The sequence below is a fragment of the Ursus americanus genome, chromosome 13 (assembly GCF_024610735.1).
Source record: "Ursus americanus isolate L20-20 chromosome 13, mUrsAme1.1.p, whole genome shotgun sequence".
NCBI classification, from domain to species: Eukaryota; Metazoa; Chordata; class Mammalia; order Carnivora; family Ursidae; genus Ursus; species Ursus americanus.
This window is the reverse complement of record NC_142139.1, coordinates 23,058,826-23,072,187: the sequence shown is the minus strand read 5'-3', so window position 1 is coordinate 23,072,187 and position 13,362 is coordinate 23,058,826.

The window sequence follows — 13,362 nt, the reverse complement described above, 5'->3', positions numbered from 1 at the left end:
CAAATCACTTAGAACAAGGCCAGATATGTGAGCCATAAATGCTACTTATTTTTTATTAATTACTTTAGAGATCAGTATTACAAAACACTAAGACCTCAAAATTTAAGACATTTTCATAACTTTATGTTATCTAGTACAATTCCTTTTCCTGGGGAAGTAAATTTAACAATTCTAGTTTCATTTATTCCGGGAATTTTTTATTTAATGTATTATTAGAGGTTTTATTATGAAGGGAGATTCTTTAAGTGGACAATGTTTCTGGACTACATATCTGAATTTGAATTATGGAAAGAGATTAAGGCTATAATTCTCAAACTTTACTATGCAAAAGTATCATTGAAATATATGCCGTTTTCTATCCCCAAAATCTCTGAATTCAAATTCTGGATGAATGTACATATTAACCATGTGCAGGAGATTTTGATGCAGGTAGACTTAGGGAAACACAGTATGATAAAAAAAAGCCATTTCCCTCAAAGACTATCTCCAAAATTCTTACCTATTTGAATAGTATATAGATTTATTTAATTTCACGTGTAAACTCAAGAAGTAAGCATTCTAAAAGGCTGTTCTTCAATGTTAAAAATATTATTAAGTAAACTGAATACTCAAGAAAAATTCAGATCAGATAAAATAATTTTTAGTATTTTTTCTGCCAATAGATAGCTTCTAATTGCAAGGTTAAGGAGAGAAAAATAAGGATAAAATGAAGATATTATGTGCAGAATGATTATATCTTCTTAAAAATGATAACTACCTATGTTTTCAGTTGTACAAATAGCAAAAAAAAAAAAAAAAAGGACAAGGTTAACACTAATGACGTGGAACAAGGAAATTTACAACTGAGCTGTCAGGATAATTTCATAAGATTTTGTCTAGTGAAATATTGGGGTGGGGTGAAGGATGTTCTATATTAAAATCTTAACTGAGATTTAACTGATTAAATTCATAATGATGCAAATTGGCTATCTTTTCATGGATTTCAGAAACATGCCTAATAGAACATTCTTAATGGGTAATACACATTCATTAACAAACAGCTGAGGCAGCATATACAAAAAATGGTTGTTGGATATTGAGAGAAGAAGAAAAAAGGCCTAAAACTAAGAAATGAGCAAATTATGTTTTGCTTCACTGTTTGTAGCTTGAAAAAAAAATCACTGGTGATGGTCTCTTTAAAATTAGAATATACTGCCTGGTACTTTGCTTATGGTCTCTGTGTGACACCATTTCCTGTCTTCATGCTTATCGGCCCTATTGGATCCTACTGACAAGGGATGAAATCCTGTTATTCCAATTTCAGACACAGATGTGGCTTTCTCATTTGCTTCTTCAGTGTGTTAATTTTGCCTCCAGACTGGTATTCCACACACCTGGCACCTCTCACCACCAAACCCCAGACCTCCTATGTAAAATCCAATATGGACATGAAACTTTTAAGAATGTGTGAATTTGAAATGCAAAGCTTTCTTTTTCTTAAAATTAGCTGCTTATATAAGTATCCTTGAACCTCTCTCCTATCTGCCACTGTCCTGCTTTATTTGCTAGCAATTTTAAAATTTGGGGTGTATAGTTGATATTAATAAAATTTTGCTTTGAAAAAAATACTTTAACAAAACAATACTATATATTAAAGGAAGAAAAAGAAGAAAGGGAACATGAGTAAATTTCATAGAATGATTAAAATGGGAATTGCCACAGTAATATTTGAGTAATAGGAAATATATATTTAAAAAAAGAATAACGTATGAGTAGCACAGCTTTCTAATCCATGAACTGTACTTTCTTTTTTGTCTTATAAAAGACTTTCTCCCTTCTTCCTTTGCCTGTTTTGACACAAGAAAAGAGAAATATCATTAGCCATCAGGGAAATTCAAATCAAAACCACACTGAGATACCACCTTAAACCAGTTAGACTAGCAAAAATTAACAAGGCAGGAAACAACAAATGTTGGAGAGGATGTGGAGAAAGGGGAACCCTCTTACATTTTAGGTGGGAATGCAAGTTGGTACAGCCACTTTGGAAAATAGCATAGGGGTTCCTCAAAAAGTTAAAAATAGAGCTACTCTATGACCCAGCAATTGCACTACTAGGTATTTATCCCAAAGATACAGATGTAGTGAAAAGAAGGGGCACATGCACCCCAATGTTCATAGCAGCAGTCCACAATAGCCAAACTGTGGAAGGAGCCAAGATGCCCTTCAACAGATGAATGGATAAAGAAGATGTGGTCCATATATGCAATGGAATATTACTCAGCCATCAGAAGGGATGAATACCCACCATTTGCATCAACATGGATGGAACTGGAGGGGATTATGCTAAGTGAAATAAGTCAAGTAGAGAAAGACAATTATCACATGGTTTCACTTACATGTGGAACATAAGGAATAGCATGGAGGACATTAGGAGAAGGAAGGGAAAAATTAAGGGGTTAAAATCAGAGGGGGAGATGAACCATGAAAGACTATGGACTCTGGGAAACAAACTGAGGGTTTTGGAGGGGAGGGAGGTGGGATGGGTTAGCCCAGTGATGGGTATTAAGGAGGGCAGGTATTGCAGTTAGCACTGGGTGTTATACACAAACAATGAATCATGGAACACTACATCAAAAACTAACGAAGTACTGTATGTTTACTAACATAACATAATTAAAAAAATATAGAAATACTGTGCTGTGCAGTATCCAGAGATAATTACGAGTTAAGAAGGCAAAAGGATGCATTTTTTTCTCTGATAAGAACAAGTAGCTAGTTATGGCCCACTTGCAGAGATAATTTTCAAGAGATCCATGTCACAACAGAATGACATGGCAGAGACCCAAAAGCAGACTCAATGGTGGGAGACAGGATAAATGTACCTTTATTCTCAAATTAGAACCAGGTTAGATTATTTGTGACTGATGATAGCTAATGTCCATTGGTGTAAGGAATATGTGGATTGAAACTGTTTTAAATTAGCTATGTATTTTTATAAAAACTACATCCTAAATTATATAGTAGCTAATTTTTTATTATATTTATAATATTTGAGTTTTGTGGGGAGAAATAGTTTAATGTCTCACATACTAAAAATATTGAGTTTAGTTATACTATGGAAAGGTTTAGCTTATTAACTTATGCTTGGACACAGTGAGTTGCCAGTTAGTGGCAAGTGCACACATTGTGTACATAACCTAGGTAGAACAATTTAACTTTATAAACAAGAATTTGTATACAGTAGAGAAAATATTATACATGATCACAGATTCTGCCAATACTCTTGAAAATTCACCACTTGAAACTCTTCTTTCAATTTCCTTCGTTAAACGATTATTTCCTTTACTGTATACTATGCAGTTTTCTAGATATTGGAGACACAGAATTAAAAAGACTTGATGTCTGCTTTCATAACATTTTGACTATTAAACAGATACATAAATAACTAAACACAAGGAAGTAAGAATATGAAAATTAATGCTACTAATAAATTATTACAGATTCTCAAGAGAAGTATGGGTAAGATACTTTGAACTTTAGAGGCAGGGTCAACCTATTCTGATGGTGTATGGGGGAGGTACAGGAAACAATGTATAGGGAAAGGTGATGCTCAAGATGGAATGCCAGAATGAAAATAAAAACTAGAATCTTAATGCTACTATGACAAATTCTACCAGTAGAAGGAAAAACCATGTTTTAAAACTTGCTAGAACAACTGTTACAAATTGACTATAATCAAATAAAATTGGACATTTAAAAAATATAATCTAGAGTCCATCTGCAATAGTTCATGAATCTACTATCATGAATATGATTCAAAAGGCCTTTCACAAAAATCAGGGCATATTTTTTTCTGGACTGAAAAAAATGACTGTTTTCTTGCCGTCACTATACCTAAAACAACTCTTTCAATACCCAATTTTGCTCTTATTTTGCTAAGCATTCTCAGAAGAAAGCTTGTTTAGCAAAATACCTATTCAGATATTGTTACAAGTGGCATTTCACGAAATATCATTTTAATATGAGAATAAAAGTAAAATGACCGATTAAAAAACAAACACCTCCTTGTTTTTGGTGACAAGGTGCTCAATGGAAATTTATAAGAAAATAATATAAGTAAAAAGATGATTGGTGATAAAAGTTTGAAAATCAAAATAAATAAATAGATGAATTGTAAGGAAATAGAATGATTGCATAAATGATTTCGAGTAAGAGAAGTATGAAGGTCAATAATGTGAAGATGCCAGGCTGAGAAAGATGTTAGTTAGTTTTCTATTTTATTTTATTGATAAGGAGAATTATTGGTAAGTAAGCAAATCAATTCACAAAGTACGTATACTAAGTTGACCATGTGGAAATCATGGTCCTAGGTAATATGGAGGCAATACAGGAATCATCTTTTTTTTTAAAGATTTTATTTATTTATTTGACAGAGGGAGGGGGGGAGCACAAGCAGGGGGAGCTGCAGATGGAAAGGGAGAAGTGGGCTCCCCACTGAGCAAAGAGCCCAATGCTGGACTCAATCCCAGGACCCTGGGATCATGGCCTGAACTGAAGACAGATGCTTAACTGACTGACCCAACCAGACACCCTGAGGAATCACCTTTTTAATCACAAAATTAGCCAGTACAAAGAAGTACAATTCAAGATGCAAATGATTCAAAAAACATTACGGTAGAGATGGAGAATAATCCTGAAGAAATCAAGTCAGCTTTATTCACTGACTAAGCACAGTCTACTGTGTCAAAACTAGGACATAGCAGGAAAGAAATGAATGTCACTCAGTTGCTGAAACTTTGGTTCCTGAGTTTTTAAGTTGTAACTCTATTTCTAATCAGAAATTAATAATATAATAACAAAAATCACTATTATAAGCACTACATACTACTATGAGTTATAGAAAAAAGAATAACTTAGCAGTTATTACCAAGTGATGAAAATCAAAGTGTTAGACTCAAGGACACATTCATTGGCCTCAGTAAGATAATAGATCACTTATTCACCAGAAATGAGATTTAAAAAGAGGAAAATATGAACAAAAAGAGCTATTGGTGGAAAGAACCTCAAAACAAAAAACAACCACAACAATAAATGGCATGTGGCTCGGCCAGGAAATACCACATTTAAGTACAATTGTCCTGAAGAAAGTCTTTTTATACTGGGATGTTGATTAAAAAGGTATCTTTCATTAGCTACATAAAATACATTTCATTCAGAATATTTATTTAAGTAACAAGTAGACATTTTGAACAAAATCAGTATATAATTTACTTAAATTAGTGATATAACACTTAAATGCATGAGAAAAAAAGGAATCATGAAGTGTTTTATAACTCAACTAGTTCATATTAGGTAGTACTTTTGGGGAGTTTCCAAAATACTACAGAGTTGCAACTGTAAGAGGAAAATCAGTCAAGATTCCCTTGCTAATCTTTTGTAATACAATTGTAAAGTACTGGAAATCCACTTACATGTGATTGCGAAGCATTTAGGGAAAATATAAATAAAAAACCTTTAACCTTGAGAGAGAGTGTATGTGTGTGTGTGTGTGTGTGTGTGTGTGTGTGTGTGTGTATTTTCAAACAGTTAATTGCCATGAATCTGATCAACATGATTAGGTTATGAAGGTTTTGTTGTTGTTGTTGGAAAGGGTAAGATTATGGGGCACCTGGGTGGCTCAGTCGTTAAGCATCTGCCTTCGGCTCAAGTTGGACCCTGGGATCAAGCCCTGCGTCAGGCTCCCTGCTCAGCGGGAAGCCTGTTTCTCTCTCTTTCTCTCACTCCCCCTGCTTGTGTTCCCCCTCTCACTGTCTCTCTCTCTCTGTCAAATAAATAAATAAAATCTTAAAAAAAAAAGGGTAAGATTATATTTGAATATTGGAATTATAAGAAAAATCTATTTTATTTTAAATTGCATATTAAAACACAAGGGAATACATATTGAACAAACAGAACACATAACTGTCAGTGCAATTAAAATGTAAGTTGGCATCTTAGGACAAAATGAAATCATTTTTAAGAAATCAAATTAACTAATGCAATATCCATACAAACACTGGCGGGGGAGAACTTTCTTAGCTAAGCTGTTTGGAAAGCAAAGCAGACATTAAACACACTTTTCCAACATGTGCAAACATTTAAAGTTGCCTATTCTATAGAGTAAGCCACTCTGCCGTAGCACCAGATTCTGGCAAAATTGGTATATATTTAAGTGACTTCAATCTACATCCCTTCAACATATTAAAAGTTGACAGACCGTGCAATTTTATCAATCAAGTTCTAGTCAGGAGACAAAAGCCACTTTAGTATTTTGTATAGAGGGAATTTAATATAAGTGATTGGTAACTAAGTATAAATTTGTTAACTAAGTAACAGAAGGGATAAAAGGAGACCCCAGCCATTAAGAAAGTAGGGTCCTTCAGTAGCAGCTACCTCTCCAAAGATGAAGGAACAAGAGAAGATGTTAAGATTGTTAAAATTTAGAAATTTAGAGGAGGGCCCTGAGAAGCTGAAACTCAGGCGTTTGAGGACAGGATGCGCCTCAGCTCATGTGGCATCTGTCACAGGAGTGGTCCAATGGGGTAAGACCCCCCCCCCCCCGCCCCAGGAGGAGGCATCTGCTACTTGGTGCTTTTGTCTCTGAAAGAGTACAACAAGGCTATTTTTGTAAATGTTGGGAAAAGTTCAAAGAATCCAGGTCTGCTCCAGGAAGGCAGTGTTTCTACCAAGGTCAACAAAGGAGGCTGGGGTGATGCTCACAGACTTGAAACTGCTAGTCTCAAATAGTCCATCTGCTGCCCCTACTGAAAAATCCTAACAGGGAGGAGCTGGCAGGGGAGAATATGGAAGAGTGGCTTGGGAGCTGAGAGGAAATAATTTAATAACCTGTCTAGCATTGAATCCTGTGCCAGAAGATTAAAAGAAGTTATTGAGGTGAGTGTAAATAAATTTAATATAAAAACATAAAGCAGGAAACTTATTCTTTGTTGGAATCTACCCTAGATTTAAACTAATCCAGTAGCAGTTTGACCAATTAGTATAAATAGTTCATCAACAACAAAATCAAAATGTAATCATAATATCATACACTTCAAACACTGAAGAATTTTAGGGAACATTTTTTAAAGGTGAAAATATTTCAAAAAAATAAGGGTGAAAATATTTCAAAGGATCATTACACAACTTGCTCAAAATACTAACAAAGATTACTGATGGGAGGAAAATTGCAACTCAATTTCCTGACCCTTGTTTTCTATTTCTTAGAATACAAGGTTCCTCTGCTCATTTGCAAATAAGTAACATTTGTAGCAAAAAAACATTTTTAATATCCTTATTTTTGATATAAGGAAAGTGGTGAGGTCTTAAGTTAAATGACTATAAAATCAAACAAGTCAGTACTATCATTCCATTTTAGACTACTACTTTGCCCTCTAATGTATGCTATCTTTTCTACTACTATTGTAAATCTGATTCAATTATGGTAACAGTAACAGAGTTATTGTTAATTATTATTTTCTTAATATCTATTGATTGAATATTTAAACATAATATTTAGACATTTAATGTATTTAGATAACTATAAATGTGCCATATGCCTTCAAAGTGTATCACTGAGATATTGTAAAACCTAATGAATTGCTTCTTGAGCCTAGATGTAGAATTTGCAGAAGAAACTGACAGTACAGAAAAAACAATAACCTACCAATATTCTTTTTTTTTTTTTAAGATTTTATTTATTTATTGGACAGAGAGAGACACTGCGAGAGAGGGAACACCAGCAGGAGGAGTAGGAGAGGGAGAAGCATGCCTCCCGCTGAGCAGGGAGCCTGACGCAGGGCTCAATCCCAGGATCTTGGGATCATGACCTGAGCTGAAGGCAGACGCTTAACGACTGAGCCACCCAGGCGCCCCTCTACCAATATTCTGTATTAGTTATCCATTGCTGTTATAAATCATCTCCAAACTAAATGTCTGAAAACAATTGAAACAATGTGACAGTTTCTGTGGCTCACGAATGAGATCTAGCTTAGTGAGGTCCTCTAGCTTAGGGTCTGTCAGAAGGCTGTAATCAAGCTGTTCACTGGGCTGCAAACATCTCAAGGCTTGACTGGAGGGAATTCATCCCTTACTTCATGTGGCTCTTGGGAGGCTGTAAGTCCTCAGTGACTGTTGATTGGCCTGAGAAGATCGACTTCCAACTCGCTTACATGACTGTCATCAAGCCCCAGGTTCTCACTGGCTGTTGGTCAAATACGTCCCTCCTTTGCTTTGTGGGTCTCTCCATAGGGATACTTACAACAGGCAGCTTGCTTCTCCCAGAAGGAGGATACCATCAAAGAGAAGTTGGGAGATGACAAGAGGACAGAGATCGCATTCATTTTGCAACCTAATCTTGAATGTGACATTCAACTACTTTTGTTATATTCCATTCATTAGAAGTCAGTTGCTAGAACTGGCCCATGTCCAAAGGGAAGGGTTGCACAAAGGCACAAATACCAAGAGGTGGAGGCCATCTGTAAACATTTTAGAGGCTGTCTACCACAAGTTCTATCTCCAGTGCCCAAAAAGAAACAAAATGCAGAGGGAATTATATTGACTTTTTTCAATCCTTAGTCATTACAATTCCCTATTTAAATCCTATCAAATCCTATTTAAATATCCTAATTAAACTTTACAACAGAACAAATAAAGAAAAATGTTTTGAAATATGACAGAACTATCAAAAACACATCAAATAGATAACATAATTTGTGAAATTGGAATGGATTAAAAAAAAAACATTACGTAACTGTTCTACCAAGGATCTCTCTCTTACTGAATGCTTTTTTGAAGTATAGTTGGCATATCATGTTACATTAGTTTCAGATGTGCAACATAGAGATTCAACAGTCTATACACTATGCTATACTTACCAGAAATGTGGGTACCGTCTGTCACCATACAATGCTTTTACGATTATCATTGACTCTCTTCCCTATGTTGTTCTTTTAACCCAGTGACTTATTCATTCCATAACTGGAAGCCTGTATGTCTCAATCCCTTCACCCATTCTGCCCAACTCCTCGATCCCCATCCCTTCTGGCAAGTTTGTTCTCTGGATTTACGGATACATTTCTGCTTTCTGTTTGTTTATTTTCACTTGGGATTTTTTTAGATTCCACATATAAGTGAAATCCTATGGTATTTGTCTTTGATGACTTATTTCACTTAGCATAATACCCTCTAGATCCATTTATATTGTCTCAAATGGCAAGATTCCATTCCTTTTTATGGCTGAGTAATATTCCATTATATCCAAGGATCTCTTTATTACTATAAAAATGTTATCTACGAAATTGTGATTTTAAAAAAAAAAAAGAAATCTGTTTTCATTATATGACTGTCCTAAACCCAACAGCTTCAGACTTCAGCTTATAAAAATGTCAAGCTTTAAAACAGAGGCACTCAGAGGGGAGGGGCGTGGGGGAATGGGATAAACTGGTGATGGGTAGTAAGGAGGGCACGTATTGCATGGTGCACTGGGTGTTATACGCAACTAATGAATCATCGAACTTTACATCGGAAACCGGGGATGTACTGTATGGTGACTAACATAATATAATAAAAAAAATTAAAATAAATAAAATAAATAAAATAAAATAGAGGCACTAACAATTTCAGGCCACCATGCTTTCCAAAACTCCTGTACCATTATCAACTATTCAGATTGACTGTTTTATTTCATACTCATTGTAATATTAAATTAACTGGTGATTCAAAATCACTGGTGTAAGTAGTGTAGTGTAACTGACATTTGCATTTTTATCTTCTAGCACTACATGTTCTTTTTTTTTTTTTTTTTTAGGTAAGAGACTCCACGTTACAGGAGACCCTTCATCTCCACTCTTAAGCAAGTGCTCAGTGAATTCCTTACCCATGGCCACAGCCATTATTTTGGAGATAGGGATTTAGCCCAGATTAGGCTATAAAGCTTAGGGCTGGACTTTCCTTGCAATCAGTTGAGATATAAAAAGTTCTCTTCTTTTTGCTTGTTTTACCAAGAAGAGGAACCTAGGCTGCAGGTTCTGACCCTAAGTCTAGAGACCTTACCTGAGAATGACAACAATGCTGAGTGAATCTAGACCTTAGAGAAGTAGTAAATCAGTGAGATCATTCTTGAGCCCCTTAATTCAGCTATGCCTGAAATAAGCCTTACTAGTAATCTGATTTCAAATAACTAATATTCTGTTTGTTGTGCTTTCACTAAGCATGTTTGAATTGGTTTTATCTAGTTTGCTACCCAGTGAGTTCCAACCTCTATAATCAGTAAGTAAAAATGTGTTTACCTGAATGCATGCCTTCCCAGTGTAATTCAACAATGGAAGTAACAAGCAATTGGCTACCATATATTGAATTCAGAAAATTTTTAGATTTAAATATGATAGAAGCAGAAATGACTTATTATTTGAATAAAAAACTTTCAGTACTTATTTGATCAGTCACATTTGTATGCAGAACTTAATTATCTACTGAGAAAAAGATGTACCTTCACTTCAGAATCAAACTTTTAAGCAAATGCAGGGAATGTTTAACTGCCACTTGATATATCAAGTCACAACTTTACAAAGAGGGAACAAATTCTTTATCTGCAATTAAAGTAATTTAAAAATGTACAGTTAAGAGGAATCCAAAAGCTATTTTTATATAACACTTTCACCTTGTTATTAAACTGTTTTTAGTTATTAGCTTGACAGATCAAAGATGCTAATGTGTGTAGTGGAAGAAAATTGTTCTAACATAATTAAATGTAATATTTTAGCAGGAATAGTGAAATCTTGTTGCACTCCTGCAGTTAAGAAGCTGTGTGATTTCAGAATGTTTTCTGACCTCTCTGATATTTGAAAGTCATTTTCTGTACCATAATTGTCGTGGACTTTCTTCCATGGGTTCTACCGGATAAAAAAATCAAATGATCCAATAAAATAATTTGGGGAAATATACTCTAAGTGATATACTAAAAATGAGATGTATACCATTTCATTATCCTGCTTATTATTTTTCAAGCTTATATGCCCTTAAGATGGTGTTTATCACTTTTAAGGAGGACTGTTAAGCCTGAATATCTGTCCTTTGCCTGCCTTTCCAAGCTTTTTCTTCTTTTTTTTTCATTCCTTACATACACTCTAGCTAATCTGAACCTCAATCATTTCTTCTTCTACCTTGTTTCCAGCCTTATATACTTTGGAAATACTATTTTTTTTCTCTCTCTCCAGAATGGTAGCTTCTATATTCTTGACCTACCTAACTTCTCCTCCTTTTTCTTGTATTACTTTGTCATCTGCTCAGTTATTTCTTCTTTAACCCATTACCACTAATCCAAATTTAGTCCTTCTTTCATCCTTTTTCATAGTATTTTGATATTTGCCTAAAGATAACTTGCTACAGTTTGTAATTTTACAGCTACACATATATATAATTTATTCTCTATGTATACACATACATGTATATGTGTGTAAGTATACATACATGTATGTGTATGTATTTTACTCTGTTTAATAAATCTGTACCATCGTATATGCAGTGCCTGACACTCTATCTAGTGAATATTAGGATCAATATAAAATCTTAGATTGATTCATATTCTTAAAAACTGGCAGAAGAAATAGTGTGGTGATTTTTCTTCCTGAATCCATATCTTTTTGGAGGTTCCTCAGAAGTTAAAAATAGAACTACCCTACAATCCAGCAATTGCAGTACTAGGTATTTATCCAAAGGACACAAAAATACTGATTCAAAGGGGTACATGCAACCCGATATTTACAGAAGCATTATCAACATAGCCAAACTATGGAGAGAGCCCATCGACTGATGAATGGATAAAGGAGACGTGGTATGTGTGTGTGTGTGCGTGTGTATAGTGGAATATGTGTATATGTGTATATATAGATATAGTGGAATATTAAATATTATTCACCTATCAAAAATAATGAAATCTTGCCATTTGCAACAATGTGGATGAAGCTAGAGTATATTATGCTAAGTGAAATAAGTCAGTCAGAGAAAGACAAATACCATATGATTTCACTCATATGTGGAATTTAAGAAAAAACAGATGAACATATGGGAAGGGAAGAAAAAAAAAAGGAGAGGAAGAAATAAGCCAAAGTGACTCTTAATGATAGAGAACAAACTGAGGGCTGATGGAGGGACGTGGGTGGGGGATGGGCTAGCTGGGTGATGGTGATTAGAGAGGGCACTTGTGATGAGCACTGGGTGTTGTATGTAAGTGATGAGTCACTGAACTCTACTCCAGAAACCAACACTGCACTGTATGTTAACTAACAAAATTTTTAAAAAAGACATAAATGATATATTCAAGATTTTGGAATGTCTTATTATCTTTATTTGCTCACATTTCTAATTAATTTTTAAAATTTAATGCATTAAAATATAATTAAAAAAATATTCATCATAGCACACATCTTGACAACTTAGGGTAATCAAGGGCGGTACATGAAAACACACTTAAATGATAAACTTATTATATTCCCTTTAGAAGACACTGCCACTTTTACTGCAAATAAAATCTGAATTTACACTTACTCTATTTTGTAAATCTTATGTCCCACATAGATAATGATCATTTTCTTTCTTTATTATTATAAATACATACACTTTGGTCTACCTATCTACCCTTACTGTCAGACTTGCGTCCTAAATTCAAAACTCTAATCATTATTACCTGAATCCTTCTGCCTCTCCCTCCCCTGGAATATGTCCCTATGTCTCTTTTCTGGCTGGGGAACTCATATTTATTCGCTAAGATTTTATTTTAAACAGGCACTTTTGTTGATACTACTGTAACCACCACTCTCAATTTATTTTTTATTTTCTAATGTTTTTATAGAATTATAACATGCATACAAAAATTGAATTGTAAGTTAGTAGCATGACAAACGATCACAAAATGCAAATTTCCCCATGATAGAAATGGAACATTATCACTGTCCTAAAGTTCCACTGTTCTCCTTCCAACCACTACCCTGTACTTCCACTCCAAAACTTATTATTCTGATCACTAACAACATAACTCAATTTGCCTGTCTTTGAACTTTGAAAAATGGAATCATGCTTACGTGTTCATTTTGACTTGGCTGTCTTTCGTCAGTATAATATTTTTGAGACCCCTCCGTACTATGTCATAGAGATGGGTTATATTTTCATTGCTGATAGTATTCTATTGATACAGCTAAGATTTTTTTATTTAACCATTATAAATATTTATGTGTCTATTTCCTATTATAACAAACAATGTCACTACAGACATCCTTGTGTATGTCTTTATTTGACTTCTACATGCTTATCTGTTAATGATACACACAGGCACACGTGCATGAACGAACA